This window comes from Impatiens glandulifera, chromosome 6 (genome assembly GCF_907164915.1).
Source record: "Impatiens glandulifera chromosome 6, dImpGla2.1, whole genome shotgun sequence".
Taxonomy (NCBI): Eukaryota; Viridiplantae; Streptophyta; class Magnoliopsida; order Ericales; family Balsaminaceae; genus Impatiens; species Impatiens glandulifera.
The window spans coordinates 33,780,955-33,799,318 of record NC_061867.1 but is presented as its reverse complement, the minus strand read 5'-3'; positions in this window follow the sequence as shown (position 1 = coordinate 33,799,318).

Below are 18,364 nucleotides of genomic sequence, written 5' to 3'. Positions count from 1 at the left end.
TTCTAGTGTCTTTCCTTTGATTTCTTGAAAGGCATTCTCAACTGCCTGTAACCGAACGTTTTCAAGGATTACCGGAGCTTTGTTAAACGCCGGTTGGATTAGATTGGTGTTAGCTAGCTCGAGTGCCCTTTCTTCTAGCTTGACGAGTTTGTCTCACTGTCTGTTTCCACTAAAACCTGGAAGCATGTCGGATAATTTGGTTTCGCATCGGAGCTTCACCCACCGGATGTATGGAGCTAGCGCTTCACTTGCACCTTTGTTCATGTCTTGAATAAATTCCTCAAATAGCTCATTTTCTTGCTCTATGGTGTATGGAAACTCGTCTCCGGTTGTGGCTTCAGTTTGAGGGTCGATTTGCAACGTGCCCGTTCCGGTTTCCGTTGTTTCTTCAAAAAGAATGCCTTTGCCTTTTTCTACCTGAGTGGGACCTTCTGGATCTGTCTTGCCTCCTGCGGAACCGGAAGGTTCCTGTTCTTCAATATTTCCCTCCTGAGCCGGAGGTGCAGTTTCTGTTGATTTGGTCGTCTCATCGACCGGTTGAACTTCTGTTTGATCAGGTATTTCAACCTGATTGTCTGGCTTCCGACGACTTGAGACATCATCCTCTTCGGTTTCTCTTGTGATCTCCTGGACCACATTCTGAATTGCTTCTGAGGTATTCAAGCCCACATCGGCTAATACCTCTTCGGCTTGCTTACTGGGTGACTTGGAGGTTGCAGAGTGAATATTTCCCTCTGCCTCCTCCTTTGAGTTTGACTTGTTCTCCTTGCTCCCCGAAGATTCGGTTTGCCTTGGAGAATTGGATGGGATGGGAGTTGGGATAACGGTGTTGATTGGGATGGACTGAAATACATCTGCGGTTCTTTCCGGTGGATTGTCCGAAGAAAGCGTTTTCTCGGAGTCCGCCGGTTTCTTTGAACTCTTCTTCGCAGCTACCTTCTTCCTCCTCTTCGGTTCTGGTGGAGCTTCTGCCTCAACCGCTTTTCTTGACAGTTTCTTCTGTCTTGTTTCTTCTTCAACTGGAACCGATGAGCTAGCTCCCTTAGATGATTTAGTCTTTGAGGATTTAGGTTTGATCGTCTTCTCCGGTTTTTCTGTCATTGACTCAGAGTCAAGAATGTTGGAGATCGGAAGCGGTATACCTTCACCCAGTTCCACATTAAGGAACTCAAGAATTTTGACGATTTGCATAGCATAGGCCTGCACCCGGCCATCTTTCTTAATCACCATTTGACAAAACTCTTCGTATATAACGTATCCCCAGTCCACCTTGTCTCCGCGAACAATGGCTAACAACATTCTGAGCTTAAACTTTGTGAGGTTATCGAAGTTACCTCCCTTTCCTTGGAGTGATTTGGCGATGATGGTCACTAACCATCTGTATTCCGGTTTTAGCTTGATCTTCCGGCTGTTGTGGATCACCAGATCCTGACCTGAGAAAGATACAACCAACCGGGCAGCATTTGATTCTGCTTCGGTTAAGTCGAACTTTAGGTCTGAACCTGTGTTGGGCAGACCAAGGGCTTCCGCAAAGATTTCTTCAGTGATGAGGACGGCCTTCCCGTTGACAGTAGCCGAGATCTTTCTCTTCAACAGCGTCGCCGTCGCTAAGAACTCCGTCATCGCCGCCGGATGAATGATGAACGGACCAGAAAGGAACTTCTCCAACCCAGATTCTCGTAGAAGTTGAAGAACAGCCTTGTTCTTGTCGTCAGCATGTTCGTCAATATCTGCGAAATCTACCTGCAACATCCATTGAAATGGAGCTTTGCCTAGATCCATGATAGTATTTGAGAGAAGAAGATGAAGAGTGATGATGATCAGAGAGAGGAGATCTTTGAAGTTCTGGAAATTTTAGAGAGAGAAAGCACGTGTGTTGAATGGGCTGATTTGAGTTTATATAGATGGCGGTTCCAAGCGGTTTTGAAGATGAACCGTCAATTTAATGTTTTGGCGCCAATTTTCCCTCCAAAAAGTTACTGCCGTAACTTTCGGCGGTAAAAGCGGAAATTCGATGGGCGGTAAATTTTGAGAGGTAAAACCATGGGCGGTTAAGATTTTTCAAATTCTTATCTTTGCTCGAAGTTCCGGTTTCTCTTGAAGTCTTGTTAACCGGAGATAGTTAAGTTAACTTTAAGTTTTTGTATAAGTTTGAAAAACCGGAAAGGAATAATGAAAATGAAAAGCCGGAGACTTTTTAAGAGTTGAAATATTTCATTAATACGGGAAAAGAAATGATTAACATAGGAGCGGTTCTGGTCGTACAGCAAAATGACCAGAAACCGGAAAGAAAACGAAAAGAAAGAGATTTATTCAGTAAACCATCCTCCTTCCAACCTCCTTTCATACCACTTCTCCATGGTGTTTTGAGGAGACCGTTCCTGAATTCTTAACACACATTTATAGATCATATCTATAGTGATGGTGTTGAAGGATCCAACCGGAACACCTTTTCCAAGGTTGCGACGCTTGGACATGAGAAACCGGGTGATCTGAGGAGCGTAGCTGATCCTTCCTCTTTTACCGATCATAAGCTGCTTCAGCTTATTGAAGAGATAGGACGCCCAGTTGATGGCGGTTTCGCGGATGATGGCTATCATAATATCGAATGCCTCCCGGCTGTAGTTCTGATTGGGCATTCGGCCTATGATAGACCTTTGGACCAAATCGTGAAAGACTTGGTAGTGAGGAGCGAGATCTTCTTTCTTCCCAAAGTCCTTAACAGGAGTGTATGAAGAAGAGAAGATCTTGAAAAAGGTTTCCTTAGCCGGTAAATACGGCGTTGGAAAGTCAGAGAAACCTTCCGTTGGAAGGTGAAAGAAAGTGGCAAATTCCTCCTCAGAAAACTGGAGGAACTGACCGTCGATGATGGTGCGAATGCTGCCATCATCCAAGACATGACCGTTGTTGTAGAATTCGCACACCTCCTCCACGAGGATGAGGTCCGAACCCTTGAGAAAGCCTTTCAGGCCAGACTCTATGACATGCTGAAAAATGCATTCATAGTAAGAACTATGTTTGATGTCTTCAAAATCAATGATCAGAGTGTTTCTTATCTCGGCAGACATGATGATGAAGAATGAAGAAGATTTAAGAGAGTTCTTGAGCTTTTGAGTTTTTAGAGAGAAGAATGCTTGAAGGCGTGTTTTGAAAAATGGAAGTTGAACCCCCTTTTATAGTCTGGAATGAATGAGAGCATTTAATGAGAGGATTTAAAAATCTAGCTGTTTATGCTTAGTCATTAATGTTTTTGTGATTTTCCAAGAGAATAAAGGCAAGTCTTGTCAAATCAAGTCAGGCATGCTTTGAGATTTATAATTCCAAGAGTGAAATGATTTATTTTTGATACGACGCATTGAATATTGTAGATTTTGACTTGGAAAGGAAAGAAATCTGATTGATTGATTGGAGTACGAAACCGGTAGTACATCAAAAGTACCGGTTTTGTAAAGAGAAAATAAAAGAAAATAAGAAAGATAGGTTTAGACATTTGATGACTCAGCCGCTTGAGCGTTTGAAGCCTCAGCCGCTTGGATTTTTCTGGCTTTAACCGCTTCCCACCGGTCGATCATCTCTTGTACTCGTTCTTTGGTGAGCACGTGCCTTGGGTGAAGAGTGACGAAGGCTCCGGAGTGGATCTCCAGACTTGCGCAAAAACCGCTCAGCTGAGGAGCGTAACCGGTTTTGTTGGAGAGAAGCATCTTCTTCAGGTTACTGAAGATGATCCAGGACCAGTTAACCGGTGTCCCAACCGTTACGGCGATCATCATCTCGAATACCCTTTGAGTGTAATAGTAACTTTTCTCTCTGCACAAGACAGATTTTCCCAGAATCTCGCAGAGAATCTGGTACTTGTGAGAAAGTTGACTCTTAGCACCCCAGGGTTTAACCGGGATGTTAGATCCAGAGAACCGGCGACACATTTCTTCCATTGTCACCGGAGAATAGGTTAGATCGGTTACCCCTTCATTGGGTAAGCCACAGTATACAGCGAAATCCGTCTCGCTGAATAGGAATTTTTGACCGTAAACCTGTGCGACGAGTATATCTCGATGCACCTCTTTCGCGGTTTCAAACAGTTCTTCGACTACAAGGTAGTCGATGATGAACCTGTTCTCAAGAAAACTTCTTAGCCCACTCCTTTCTATGGCTAAGAACATTTCCTTGACTTCATGATCCTCATATTGGTAGATTGATTCAAAATCTGCCAATAGGATTTTCTTGGTTAGGGGGTTGGTATTCATGTTTTTGAGAGAGAGAGGATTTTATCTCAAGAATGATTCTTGTGAATAGTGAGCGTGTGATGTTTTTGAAAAGGATTAAGGATGGTTTATATAGCCCGGGGATTCGGCTTGGTCTTTAATGAGTTTAAGCATGCCTGATGATGTCATCAGCTATTTAATAGACTTAACTTGTTGAAGTAACTAATGGTTATTTCCAAGGTAAATCTAATAATTACTAAGATAGCAATGATGACAAATATCTATTGACAGGATGTAAGTCTCCCTCTCTTGATGATGGACACATGTCGTCATCTCGATTGTGGTAGACTCGTTTTTAATTTATCACAGGCTTCATGTTTCAAAACATGCACGAAAACTCGGTCGGTCATCTCAGGTTAACCGGAAAAGTTCATTTCATCAGACCAGAGTGCATATGTACTGAGCGGTTTTCCATGACCGGTTTTAGTAGGATATTTCCGTTTATGAAAAATAGTTGATTGATATCAACAATTGTTCAACTTTTGACTTGTTTTATCCACTTCAACCTGGTTATTTCAACCGTATTAGTAAACATACATTTGATTTGAAATAATGAGATAATCGGGCATAACTGGAGACTTCCTCCCGGTTAGCATATTTGATTTATTAATGGCCTATTTGAATATGGTTTGAGAAGCTTTAGCTTCTCCCTGAACACATATCCCGGTTTTATATACACGCATGCATTTTGATTATATCAATTGATTTAGATTAGTAAGACCCAAGATATTTCGAAAATGTGAAAACTTAGCTTCCTGTAGCGGTTTCGTGAAGATGTCCGCTACTTGTTGCTCGGTCGACACATATTCCAGCCGGATGTGTTTCTCCTGAACATGCTCCCGGATGAAATGGTGTCGGATGTCGATATGCTTTGTTCTTGAGTGCAACACCGGATTATATGTGATTGCTATGGCGCTGGTGTTGTCACAGAAGATTGGAGACTCCTTTGCTTCTATTCCGAAGTCCCTGAGTTGCTGTTGGATCTAGAGGAGTTGTGCACAGCAGCTTCCAGCCGCTAAGTACTCCGCCTCTGCGGTTGACGTTGCAACGGACGTTTGTTTCTTGCTGCTCCAAGTAACTAACCGGTCACCCAGAAACTGACAGGTTCCACTTGTACTCTTTCTGTCGATTTTGCACCCCGCGTAATCGGCATCTGAGTAGCTTATTAGATTGAAGCTCGAGTCTTTTGGATACCAGAGTCCCACTTCTTGAGTTCCCTTCAGATATTTCAAGATTCTTTTAGCCGCCGTATAATGAGTTTGCTTTGGGTTTGCTTGGAACCTTCCGCACACTCCAACCGCAAACAGGATATCGGGTCGGCTAGCTGTGAGATACAACAGCGATCCGATCATTCCTCGATATGCTGTGATGTCAACGGCTTGACCATCTTCATCTTTGTCCAGCTTCACGGAAGAACTCATTGGCATAGCTGCTTCGGCACATGTATCCATCCCAAATCTCTTCAGCAATTCGGCTGTATACTTCGGTTGGCTTATAAAGATTCCGGCTTCCATCTGCTTAACCTGAAGTCCTAGAAAGAAGCTCATTTCCCCCATCATACTCATTTGAAATCTATCAGTCATCATTTTCGAAAATTTGTCACATAACTTTGGGTCGGTTGACCCGAATATGATATCATCAACATAAATTTGAACAAGTAAGATTTGCTCCTTTCTTTCAAATTTAAAGAGGGTTTTGTCTACTGAACCTATTGTAAATTTGTGATCAAATAGAAATTGAGTCAAAGTATCATACCAAGCTCTTGGAGCTTGTTTCAAACCGTAAAGAGCTTTATTCAGCCGGTAAACGTGATTTTCATGTTCTGGATTTTTAAAACCTGGAGGTTGATTAACATACACCTCTTCATTTACTTTACCGTTTAGAAAAGCGCTTTTAACATCCATTTGATAAACTTTGAACTTTTTGAAAGCTGCATATGCTAAAAATATTCTAATGGCCTCAAGTCTAGCTACAGGGGCGAATGATTCTTCAAAATCAATGCCTTCTTCCTGCTTATAGCCTTGAGCCACTAACCGGGCTTTGTTCCTCGTAACTAAACCGTCTTCATTGAGTTTATTTCTGAATACCCATCGTGTGCCTATAACCGGTTTGTTTTTCGGTCTAGGAACTAGGTACCAGACTTTATTTCTCTCAAACTCGTTTAATTCCTCTTGCATTGCCAAGATCCAATCTGGATCTGACAGTGCTTCATCCACCTTTTTCGGCTCAATTTGTGATATGAAAGCAGAGTTTCCATAGTGATCCAAATTTTGTTGCCTAGTTCGGACGGGTGAGGATATGTTACCTATTACTAGTTCAAGAGGATGATTTTTGTTCCTTCTGAGGTTAATCCGAGACGTGTCTACCAAGCTTTCGGCTGGCTGATCAAGGTTAGACTGATCGGTAGGTTGAACAGAGTCAGACCGACCGATTTCTTCAGTAGAAACTGAAGCGTCAACTTTCTGCGGTAAAGCAGCTTGATCAGGTTGAATTTCAACATCAACCGCTTGGTCCTTGACAAAGCGTCTAAAAACCGGAACCTCGTCTTCATCATCAGAATAGATATTGAAATTTTCCATTCTGTTGTGAAGGTCGAAGGGTAATGCAGTGTTTCGCTCAACCGATTCATCGAAAACAACGTGTGCGGTTTCTTCAACTGTTAAAGTCCTAGTATTGTATACTCTGTAGGCTTTACTCACAGCTGAATATCCCAACATTATTCCCTCATCGGATTTAGCATCAAAAGAGGTCAAGTACTTCTTGCCGTTATTGTGAACAAAGCATTTACTACCAAAAATTCGAAAATACCGTACACTTGGAATTTTATCAAAATAAATTTCAAAAGGAGTTTTCGAAAACCGTTTAGTCACTAGAGATCGATTTTGTGTATAGCAAGCGGTGTTGATAGCTTCAGCCCAAAACTTTTGAGCGATACCCGAATCGGCTATCATTGACCTTGCGGCTTCCTTGAGAGTTTAGTTTCTTCTCTCAGCCAGGCCATTTTGTTGAGGAGTTCTGGCACTAGACAACTCGTGCCTAATACCGGAATCATCAAGAAAAGTAGTTAAATTACTGTTAATAAACTCAGTTCCTCTATCACTTCTAATTTTGTTTACTCGAATAGATTTTTCATTTTGTATTCTCAAAATCAGTTTAATCAAGTTTGAAGTTGCTTGATTTTTAGAAGCTAGGAAAGTAACCCAAGTAAATTTGGAGTAATCATCAACAACTACCATAGTATAATGCATGCCTCCTAAACTGGTTACTTTAACCGGACCGAACAAGTCCATATGCAACAGTTCTAAACATCTTTCAGATTGATAATTTCCTTTACTTTTAAAGGATGATTTCACTTGTTTTCCCATTTGACATGCAGCACATACTTTATCTTTTGAAAATTTAACATTTGGAAAACCGTGAACCAGTTCCTTGGAACAAATAAAGTTAATCGTTTTGAAATTCAAGTGATTTAACCGTTTATGCCAAAGCCAATTTGGATCATTTCCGGCTATCATACACACAGGTTTTTCGAAATCAGTTTTCCAGTTCACTTTGTAAATGTTTCCTATCCGGTTACCGGTTAACAAAGTGTCATCATTTTGATTTTTGACTAAACATGAGTTTTTATGAAATTCAACTTTGTAGCCCACATCACACATTTGGCTTATGCTTAGTAAATTAAAGCTTAGTTTTTCTACTAATAGCACATTATTTATGGATAATTCACCATGGACAATCTTACCCTTGCCCACGGTTTTACCTTTTGAATTATCCCCGAATGTGATGAATGCTCCGGTTTCGTACTTGATGTCGGTCAGTAGCTCCTTGTTTCCGGTCATGTGCCTTGAGCATCCACTGTCCAAGTACCATTCAGAATTCTTTAACCGATTGCTCCTCCTAACCTGCAACAAACAATTATTTACACCTTTTTGGTACCCACATTTAGTTGGGTCCATGGTTGATTAGTCCCTTTGGGATCCAGACTTGAATTAGTCGGATCACTTTCCTGGTTATTGTTTTGATAATATTTTGCTTAACTTCTTGGTCGTTGCTCAAGAATGCCTTATGTGGTGATGGGCTTCTTTGATGTCGGTTTTTATTATTTTTATTTGGTTTCCGGTTGGCTTTCCTTCTCTCAGGATGAAGCCATTTTTCAGATTCGTTAGGACCTACATACTTAAGCGTTTCTTCCGGTTTTAGGTCATTTTCGGTTTGTGAACTTTTGACAAATTTTATAAATGGAAGATTGTTTTTCGTTAGTTTCATCCCGTTAGATTGTTTTGTTTCATTTTGTTTACTTGGATCATAACCGATACCATATCTACACTTCGGATGTCGTTTATAGTTACACATTTGTTTCACTGCTTGACGTGATCTCTCCCACGCAGCCGTGACGTACATTGCTCGTTCATCGGTTTCCATTACCGGTTGAACTGTCTCCTCATTATCCGAGAATAGTTCATCCGGTTCATGTGTTTTGATCTCACGTGTTTTATCGTTTTCATCATTTATTTGTTCGGTTTTAGGTTCTACAGGTGTTGGCATATACGCAGATATATTTCTGAACTCAGCAACTATTTGGTTAAGTGCAGATACTAGATCTTCTTTAGTAAACTCATCAGAAGAGAAATCAAATACCTCTTCGTCGTTTGCCATGAAGCATGTTACTTTCTCTTCACCATCTTCATTGTCGGAATATGCCCACTCGCTTCCACCGTCGGATGCAATGAGAGCTTTTTGGATCTCCTTTCCTTCATTAGCATGTTGATCATCATTTCTTCGGTAGTCGTTTCGTTGGTTGTTGTTGTTTCCCCGATAATTGTTTCCTTGATTATTGTTTCCTTGATACCGGTTGCCTTGATAATTATTCCCTTGATAATTATTTCCTTGATAGTTTCCTTCCGGTTTTCTATCGTCTCTTCTTGGTTTTCTACACTCTGACCTGAAATGTCCAAAACCATCACAGTTATAGCATCTTTTGTTTGATTTATCTACATAGTTATAATTAAAATCATTATTAGATGGTGGTTGGCTCTTCTTCATGAATTTCCCGAATTTCTGGGCTAGCATCGCCATCACATCGTCGGTTATTTGATCAGTGTTTTTGACTGGAGCCGGTGCGGTTGATACTGGAGCCGCCGGTTCCACCGATGTGACCAAGGCTCTTGTTGCGGTTGATGTAGATGCTTCATCTTCGATCCGAGACTTGATCTCGAATTCGTAGGCTTTCAAATCCTCAAACACATCATGCAACTTCATCTGCCCAAGGGTGTTAGACTCCCTCATCACCATGGTCTTGATATCCCACGTGCTTGGCAGTGATCTTAGAGCTTTGATGATCACTTCTCGGTTGTCATACTTCTTTCCGAGTGTTTGAAGCTCGTTTACTACGCTGGTGAACCGATTGCTAAATTCCTTCATATTTTCTCCCGGTTTCATCCTTATGTTTTCATACTTCTGCGTAGCCACCAAGATTTTATTCTCCTTGGTTCTTTCGTTTCCCTCGTGGATCTGGATAATCGTTTCCCAGGCTTCCTTTGCATTTTCGCACTCTGATATTTTGTTCAAAGTGTTGTTATCTATAGCTTTGTAGATATGCCTCATGCAATGGTTGTCCAGGTTGCTTCTTCTCCGATCTTCACTCGTCCACTGGCTTTCCTCCTTGTTGATCTTGATCGGTCCTTCTTTCAGGACTCGGCTCATCTCATCATCTAACGTTATCAGATGTAGATACATCTGTTTCTTCCAACTGCTAAATGCTTCGCTGTTTAGCATTGACGGCTTCTCGCTGTGGGTCATGCTTCCCACCATCTTTGGTTGCTTGAGTGCTAAGAACCTCGCTCTGATACCACTTGTTAGGATCGGGGACGCCCTTTGAGGACCGGGGTGGTTTTCCGGTTTCAGGTAAGGGTGGCCGCTTACACAACACACAACTCTTTGGTGATAGTCCGGTTAAAGACTAAAACCTTTCTCAGCACTGCACAACCTGTCACAGACTCTTGAACCGGGTTCAAGGACGGAAATGTCTGTTTCAGGTTGAAGCAACTAATGCGACTTTTAGATGATGTTTTAGGAGGGAGTCGGTTTAATGGAGGTGAGTGACCGGTTTTGGAAGTATGATTAGTTTGCGGTTTACGTTAAGAAAGCAGGAAATGAAAGCGAATGAAAGAGCACGAGACAAGGGATTTGTTTATGGATGTTCGGAGCAAACCCTCCTACGTCACCCCTTCTTCTCAGGTTATGAGAAGGATCTCCACTAACTCTTTAGAGTTACAGTTACACTTCCGGTCGAGCCCAACTTCGCTACTCGCCGGTTACACCAAACTCACACTTTGATGTAATACAACAACTCAACAAAACAACACACACAAAGCTTCCGGTTTTAAGCACACCGGCTTTAGAATACAGGACTTTATCTCTCTAGAATTTAATGCTTTATGATTTTCAGAATTTATGATGCTCACAACTACAAGTACCGAACTGCGAACTGCTGCACTGCATTGAATGAAGACGATCCGTCTTCCTTTTATAGCTGAAAGTAGCCAACGATTACTTTCTTCTCTCTCTTGCGGATTGGTTGATCATTAGCACGCCTATTTGCAGAAAGGTTGCTTGCACGCTTCAACTTCCTCAACACCTGGCATTCATGCAGGTGACTCTGAGCATATGATGACATAGCCGGTTTTTAGATTGATACACGTGTTGAACATCCGCTTCCGGCTGTCAGCATCAGATCAGCAAAGCATCATTGCTTTCCTCGCATGCTTCTGATCGGATCTGATCTTCTTTTATTCTTTCAAGACACGTTTCTTCCGTCATGGTACGTCACTCTTGAGATTTGAATCTTCTGACTTTTGATCTGTACTGTCCGGTTTCTGTGTCTTGTGCATTATGATCCGGTTGGAATGTAATCTTTTGTTCTTCGTTAACCGGTCGCTTTGAGAAGGTGAAGCCGGTTTCTGTGATCTTTTAACTTGATCACTTGAGGCTGGTTTCTTTGAAGTAGTAGCAACCGGTTTTTGATGCCTCAACCGGTTCCGGTTTGTTAAGTACCTGCACATGAAGATTAATCTCTATTTAGTTTATTTGGCCGGTTCAAAAATTAACTTACTTAATTTTTTCTATCAATTTCTCCCTTTTTGATTATTTAGAATAAATATTCAAAAATTGTAATGTGTGGCCGGTTTTAAGAAAATTAACTTACTTAATTTTTCTATCAAAGCATCCTTAGTAACTATGAAAGATACACGATTCATACTTATGTAGTTCCCAACAACTACATTTTCTCATTCTTTAATGCATTTTCTTTCACTTCAGTAGATAATTTAAACTCAAAAGGGGATTTAAGAATCTCAACTTTTGGTTTAAAATATCTCATGTAAGTATATTTCACATGATCTTCAGCTTTCTGTCCTGCATTTTTCTTCTAGACTTCATTAACTTTCCAGCTATAATTACTTCTCATAGTGTAGGTCTTGGTTTTTAAACATTTCATAAGCCCCCTCATTGTTTCTACAGACTAATTAACTATCTTCTTGTATTCCTCCTGTTTTAGTAAGTTACAATCATAAAGATAGTGAATATTGAGTTGGACAATAGTTTGTTGTGTTTTTTCCTTACTGAGCACAATCTCTATTTTCTTTACTTGGAACAACAATTTCGTAATTTAATTATTCAATCTGTAGAGATTTTCCTTTTCGTTGTATCAAACCTTCCTTATTCCATCATTTTTTATTTCAAACTTTAAATTTTTAGTCTCATTCTGCACTTTATTGTCAATCTTCTGAGAGCTCTGTTTCTGTTTTATTTCATCTATCGTTTTCTTGTTCTAATCGATATCCACAAAGTCATGCACTTCTTTTGCCTTATTTCTATTCTTTCTCCCCATCTTATCAGAGAAATTGGATAATGCGGGAAATCAATAATGCATATAACTTAACCAAACTCAATTTACTTACAACAGAGAATAACCTACGACCAGGAATTACCGTAGACTAGAGAACTAGTGATACTGTTTCACAACCCAACGACTTAACGACCGAAAGAACTATATCTCATTTTGAAATACTTTGTATGATTTTTTCCATGATTAAGTTAGTTATTCATGATTTATATTCCATTTTGACACACATCCATGCAATTTATTTATATTTGTATGTATTCCTATATTGTTGTATAATTCATTTAGATATATATTACTAGTCACAATAGCCACATTAATGGAATCTCCTTAGTGATGTATTACTGTAAACACTAAAATTTTACCAACCTAATTTATAAATTTTAAAAATAATTATTTTGAATAAATAAATTCAAATAATTACAATTAAGGCCAAAGCATGATTAAATAATTAATTGAAATGATTATTGTAGTAATTAAATCTCAATTAATTAAAATAAAGACCAAGGAAAATAAATAAAATAATTTGAGATAAATATTGTATTCAATTTATCTTAAATTAATTTCATTTATATATGATCCACTAAAACCCCATTTGTTAATAGGTACATGATATCGTTTTTATACGATTCAACCAAAAATCCATCTATTGATAGGTACCCGATAACATTCATACATGATCCAACTAAACCCTATCTATCGATAGGTACATAAAATTGTTTCTACACAATCATAACAAAAACAAACATATATGTTGATAACACTACAATCATTTGTATATGATCGCACTACATGTTACTTGTTAGTAACTTTCGTGACAAGTTTATCAACTTTCACGACAAACATATATGTTGATAATATCACGATCATTTATATATGATCGCACTATATGTTATTTGTTAGTAACTTTTGTGGAAAATTTATCAACTTCCACGACAAACGTATATGTTGATAGTACAACGATCATTTATATATCATTGCACTACATGTTGTTTGTTAGTAATTTTCGTGGCAAGTTTGTCAACATCCACGACAAACCTATTTGTTGATAATATCGTGATCATTTAAATATGATCACACTACATGTGTATTGTTAGTAACTTATGTGGCAAGTTTATCAACTTCCACGACAAACTGATCTGTTGATAGTACCACAATAATTTATACACGGTTGTTCAAAATATTACTTGTTAGTAACGTCCATAGAAAAGTTTACCAACTTTCACGATAAACCCTATTGGCCAATAGGTACTCACAATCATTTATATATGATCGCTAGAACACGTTAACTATTAGTAACTCACGTGAATCATTTCGTCAACTTTTACGTTCACATAAAACCTATATATTAATAGTACTACGATCATTCACACATGAGTGTCATATATTACTTGTTAGTAACTCACATGGACAAGTTTGTTAACATTCATATTTACGTAAATCTATATATTGATAGTACTACGATTATTTATACATGATTGTCATATGTTATTTATTAGTAACTCATATGGACAAGTTTGTTAACATTCACGTTCATGTAAATATATTATTTATACATGATCGACATACGTTACTTATAAGTAACTCACATGGAAAAGTTTGTTAATATTTACGTTCACGTAAATCTATCTATTGATAGTACTACGATCATATACACATGATCACAGTACATTATTTGTTAATAACTCACATGAATAAATTTATCAAACTTTCATATCCATATATGTCTTGTCTATTGACATTAACTATGGTCATTCCAACAAACATTAACCAAATATTATCGGCCGGTAGTTATAAACATTCATCTAACATGAAAAGTCTATTGATATTCACGTCCAATAAAAGTTGATTTCTCAACAATATTTATGGTCATTCCCACACTATCATCCTTTAGATTTTATGGATACTTTGTTAAGATTTGTGAACAGAATTCAAAGATCAATACCACCCTTAGTAAAAGAAATAATTCTTGTTAGGATAATTATCAAAGAAATATTAAAAATATCATGAATGGACGCTCGGGAAAACTTCAATGAAACGCTACACACAGCAATGCGAAGATCACACCAACATCCACCCCCTCCTGGTTATATCTTTCCATTTACTTCATACAAAATTATAAGTTATACGGAAAAATATAGTGTTAGATGTCATGCTCTAACCCACGTTTTCAAAAATCAGTTTGTTCACTAGTGAAAAGGGTCATTACCGAGAGTAAAAGTTGTCGGTATTGACCCTATATCTGTCGGTATAACTAAATACTAAAAGATTAGAAAACTGTCGGCATTCGTCGGTATAGCGACTTTTGGTAAATCTTTTTAGGTGTTTCTTGAGTGATTTGTAAATCTCTCAGTATAGCCACTAGATAAAATACCGAAGGTTATTCGAAAATCTCTCGGTATTGCTTCAAGAGAAAATACCGAAGGATTTTAGAATATATTTCGGTATTACTTCGAGAGAAAATACTGAGAGATAATAGATCATTTCTCGATATTACCCCGAGAGAAAATACCGAGAGATAGATGATCTAATATCTATCAATATTGTCCTTAAAAATGGCTCAAATAGGCCGTCCTTTTTTTACGCAACCAAACCCTATTATCAGTCAAACCAAAACATATACAATACCATTCATAAACAAAAATATCATTATATTTCCAAAATTTTAAATCACCAAAACGTTTACAAATGTTTAAAAAAAACTACAATGTACTAACTAGGGGTGAAACCTTGTCATTAGGTATTCTATTTGTTGTTTATATTGCTCCATTTGTGCATCCATTTCCGCATCCCTCTATCGGATTGTCTCCACTGTAGACGCCATCTCTCTCATTTCTGCCCGAAGTTTTTCATCTCCTCCATCAACAACCGATCAATGGCTCGTTGTGAATTGTTGTCACTTCGTCGATCCCCTCGAAAGTGTGTGGATCGCACAATGGATCCCATGTCGACATTGTCCCATATAGTTAGGGTCCAAACACTTTCTCCGTCAAGTCGAAGTCAGAGATATCTAGTTCATTGCTTCTTACTTTTTCCATCTCCACTTACACATTTTAAATTATTTTAAATCTATATACATCTTTCGGTATTTATGGGGAATACAGAGAGATGTGGACAAATCCCTTGATAATGACCTAAACTACAGAATTTTGGGGAAGAGTCAATGCCGAAAGCAATGATACAATCTATCGGTACTGACATCTTTCAACACTTAGAATTATTTTTGTGTTTTTGGGTTGAGGTCTATGTCGAAAGATTTATATACATCTCTCGGTACTGATCTCTAATTTATTTTAGTGTTTTGGGAATTAGGTCAATATCGAAAAAAAATTATACATCTCTCGGTACTAATTAGGACTTTGAATTATTTTCGTGTTTTTGAGATGAGGTCAATACCGAAAGATTTATATACATCTCTCGATAAAAATTTATATTAACGAAAAGTTTAAAAACCTGTCGGAAAAAAATCTTATTAACGAAAGGTTTCTTCCTATCGGGACCTTTACCGACATATATATATATATGTGTGTCGGTATAATCTGTCGATAAAGATCAGATTTTTACTAGTGGTTGTATCCAAACTCGGTTCAAGAGGGGTACTCTGTAAACACTAAAATTTTACCTATTCAATTTATAAATTTTAAAAATAATTATTTTGAAAAAAATAAATTCAAAGTAATTAAAATTTAGACCAAAACATGATTAAATAATTAATTGGAATGATTATTATAGTAATTAAATCTCAATTAATTAAAATAAAGGCCAAGAAAAATAAATAAAATAATTTGAGATAAATGTTGTATTCATTTAATCTCAAATTTGTAAAAATAAATAATTTAGAATAAATGTTATATTTATTTTATCCCAAATTAATTATTTATAAAATCTAAAAAATATAAAAAAAATAAATAAATAAAAAATAGGCAAAATTAACATTATGTCTATTTAAAATATTTTTTAGGTTAAAAATGGAGACAAAAAGGTTTGAAAAATTGATTTCAAACAAGCTTCAAGGTTGGAAAAGGGTCGGGATCTTCTATAGTCGAAATCAAGAGAAATCAGTGCAGCAGACCGCACAATCATTGAATGAACACTATAATCTCATCCAACGTACAACAGTTAGCCGCGTTGCCCGCTGCAACGGAGGAAACTGTTACACAATAAACTCAAATAACGGTCAGCCATATTTTAAATAATAAATTGAATGTCTTTAATGGTGGAGATCTCAAACGTTTTAGCAGTTTTAGTAATCAGGGGTCAGCCTTAAATGTTGTTGTTACAGTTTTTGTCTTTAATATTTGTTTTTATTTCTTGTACGTTTTGTTTTCTGTTAAGAGACTATAAATAAAGGTCTGTGTGCTGAATATGAAGTAAGAGAGAAAAGAATAATAAAAAAGTTTGTTTCAGTCTTATAGAAGAAATCCTCAAGAGTCTTTCTATCTCCTCTTCCTCCAAAAGTTTATTTTTCTCAAATTGGTATCAGAGCGCCATGGCAAACAAAGCGCTGGGGCAGATACCACTGCCGCGACTCACCAAAACCAACTTTGATAATTGGAGTATTCAGATGCGAGCTTTACTCGGTGCACAAGACGTATGGGAAGTAGTCGAAGATGGTTATGAAGAACCAGCTGAAACGGGAAATCTTTCGGCGACTCAATTGAGGGCGTTGAAAGAAACACGAATGAAAGATAAGACCGCTCTCTACCTTTTGTTTCAAGCGGTGGACGAGTCGGGTTTCGAGAAAATTGCAGGTGCAGAAAACTCGAAGGCAGCGTGGGACATTTTAGAAAAGGTTTTCAAGGGTGCCGATCGAGTTAAACAAGTGCGACTTCAAACTCTTCGAGGCGAACTGGAGGCCATGAAGATGAAGGAGTCAGAAGGAATTTCTACCTACATCACATGTGTGCAAACAGTGGTGAATCAACTCAAACGCAATGGAGAAACCCTCTCTGATGCAAGAGTGGTGGAGAAGATTTTACGGTCATTGACCGAGAATTTCGAAAATGTCGTTTGTGCAATCGAGGAATCAAAGAGTCTGGAAGAGATGACCGTTGATGATCTTGCTGGTTCTCTTGAAGCACATGAGAAACGGAAGAATAAGAAAAAACAAGAGTTGCTCGAAGAAGCCTTACAAGCCAAGGCAACCATCAAGGAGGACAGAGTAATGTATGCTCAACACAATCGAGGAAGGGGACGCGGTCGTGGAGGTCGTGGTCATGGCCGCAGCGGAGGCCGAGGACGTGGAAACAATTATGAAGAAAAGGATCAGTTAAGCCAACAAAATTGGCGTGGGCGAGGACGTGGTCGTGGGAGAGGCGGCCGGTCAAATCATCCAATTGTTGAATGCTACAACTGCGGAAAGCATGGGCACTATGCAAAAGAGTGCAAATCAAAGGTCGAATGTTACAATTGCGGAAAATATGGGCACTATGCAAAAGAGTGTTATTCTGAAAAAAAGGATAGAAGAGAACGCGAATCTGGTCGCGGAAGAGGAGACAAGAGAAGTCGGTGTTCTCATGATGGCCTATAAAGACACCACTTCCGACAAAGAGACGTTGTGGTATCTCGATACTGGAGCCAGCAATCATATGTGCGGGAACAAGAATTTTTTTGTGGAGATACAAGAGATAAAGAATGGGTATGTGTCATTTGGGGATGAATCGAAGGTTCAAGTAAAGGGCCGAGGTAGAATATGTTTCTCACAAGACGATGGAAAAGAAGGGTCAATTGAAAATGTATACTTTGTCCCTGACTTGAAGAGTAACATTATTAGCTTGGGGCAATTATTGGAGAAGGGATACTCAGTACTCATGAAAGACCGAATGTTGCATTTAAAGAACGAAAAAGGAAGGTTGCTTACACAAGTTGAGATGGCCAATAATCGAACGTTCAAACTCAACTTGAGAAACGTTCGAGAACAATGTGTACAAGTGAAAATGGTGGATAAATCCTCGCTGTGGCACTTACGATTCGGACACCTGCACTACGGAGGCTTACAGGAGTTAGCAAAGAAGGATATGGTTCACGGGCTACCAGACATGGATTACACCAAGAAATTTTGCGAGGGATGTGTACTCGGAAAACAAGCAAGGAACTCATTCCCAAAGAAGGCGAAATATAGTGCAAGGAAGTCTCTCGAACTGATTCACACCGATATATGCGGCCCAATCACACCTAAGTCATACAGTGAGAAGAGGTACTT